The sequence below is a fragment of the Octopus bimaculoides genome, chromosome 4, assembly GCF_001194135.2.
Source record: "Octopus bimaculoides isolate UCB-OBI-ISO-001 chromosome 4, ASM119413v2, whole genome shotgun sequence".
Classification (NCBI taxonomy): Eukaryota; Metazoa; Mollusca; class Cephalopoda; order Octopoda; family Octopodidae; genus Octopus; species Octopus bimaculoides.
Window position 1 is genome coordinate 41,943,154 of NC_068984.1, and position 1,848 is coordinate 41,945,001.

The 1,848-nt window shown below is 33.4% G+C and overlaps 1 protein-coding gene across 3 annotated transcripts in view; it reads right to left on the reverse strand.

Moving 5' to 3' along the window:
* The window catches only part of LOC106881680 (WD repeat-containing protein 64), a 65,565-nt gene that overhangs the window by 11,225 nt on the left and 52,492 nt on the right, over positions 1 to 1,848 (reverse strand). The gene's annotated exons all lie outside the window — the stretch shown is intronic.

Sequence of the window (1,848 nt, forward strand, 5' to 3'; positions counted from 1 at the left end):
GTGTGTGTGTGTGTGTGTGTGTGTGTGTGTGTGTGTGTGTGTGTGTGTGTGTGTGTGTGCGTGTGTATTCCTTTTATTATTTGAATTCATCCAACGAGAATGAGAATTTGTAAAGTGCGTGTTTGCGGGTACCATTCTTTGTCTGGAAACCTACATTTTCGAGATTGTTACATAAACATGTACTAACATAGTCAGGTGCACCAACAGCAATTGGTATAAACGTAAATTTATAACGAGGGCAGAGAAGCTGCAGATTTCGAAGCAGTCGCCCTTATATATTGCCTTCTAACATACTTTAGTAGAAATGTTTACGACTGCAGGATAACTTATCTCTCTGACAGCACATGGTTTTTTTTTCTGTCTGAAACAACTATATCTGTCCGATTATATTTACACTTGGAGGAAAATTTGACGAGAATGGAAAATGACCCACCAAGTATGCTATCAATATCAGCGGCATTGTCTGCATTTATCCCAGATCAGATTTTCCTACAGATAGTATTGTGTAATGTTTTAGTAATAATATCATGCCGTATTAGGAAATTTGTATGCTTCGTGCAGATTTGTATGGTTTGCTTTATGTATATATTCCTATGCATATAGTTGCATATCTAGATAGGCTCATGCATGCATGTACGTATGTATATTTTTGGCTTCATTTTTCGAATTTCTTACTTTTTGTAATCATTACTTCTATGATACATACAAAGCTGCAAATTTAGAGGAGAAAGACTTAGTTACTTTCAACGTCAGTATTTGGTTGGTACTTTATTTCATCGAGGCCCTCCCTCATCTCTCGAAGAAATGAAAGGTGGGATTTGTACTCAGAGCATAAAGACCCAGAATAAATACCGCAAGGCATTTATTCGATACTGTAACGATTTCATATATAACTAACCTTCTTTCTTTCTGCAATTATACAAATTACACTAACCGAAAGTTTTTGTAAGCCTTTTTCTATTTGTAAACATTTTTTTCCTGTTAACTGATCAAAGCACTCCTGTAGACAATGTTAAAAGGATAAGGTATAATAATACCTGTTCGTAGCTGTCACATTAAGTGCTAATCAAAGATCAAATTTTCTTTTGAAGCGTGAACATTTAATGGGCTGCAAAATAAATTTTAATATATAATATATAAGAAAATAAACAACCTAAACTATCACTCTCAAGTGTGTATGTGTTGATTGTAAGTACCAATATTTGTTTTCGGTACCTTTGCAGATGAGAACAGACAAATGCCATTTTCAAATCTTCCATACCTGACCCGGGGGCACTGAGGATGTGACAGTAGAAAGAGGTGATGGCTGCACCAGCACTTGGATGGTTTTTATTCTCGGCTGCAGGAAATACCTTACTCAAAGGCACACTGCATTGCTCGATCCAGGAATTGAACCACTAATCTAATGATAGTTAAATATAATTGCATCACTTCCGAGGAGACAAAAGCAATAAAAGAAGTATAAAATTAGTTTAATGATAAATGAATAAATTATGATATTAGAAAATAATTGAAAACAGTTTTGCTATTGTGATTTCTAAAATAATGTTAATGAACGCATTGCTAAAACAATGTTTTTCAATTTCACCGACTCCTCAGATAAAAACTAACAATAAGTGTCTTGGATAAAAGAATGCCATTAAAATTCCCATTACACACACACACACACACACACACACACACACACGTGTATGTATGTATACGCACACATACACACATAGCCATTTATGTATCATAGATGTATTTATATTAAGTATCTATATAAATGACTATTTTAATTTATTACTGATTCTATTGCATATAGCAGATATATATATATATATATATATATATATATATATATATATA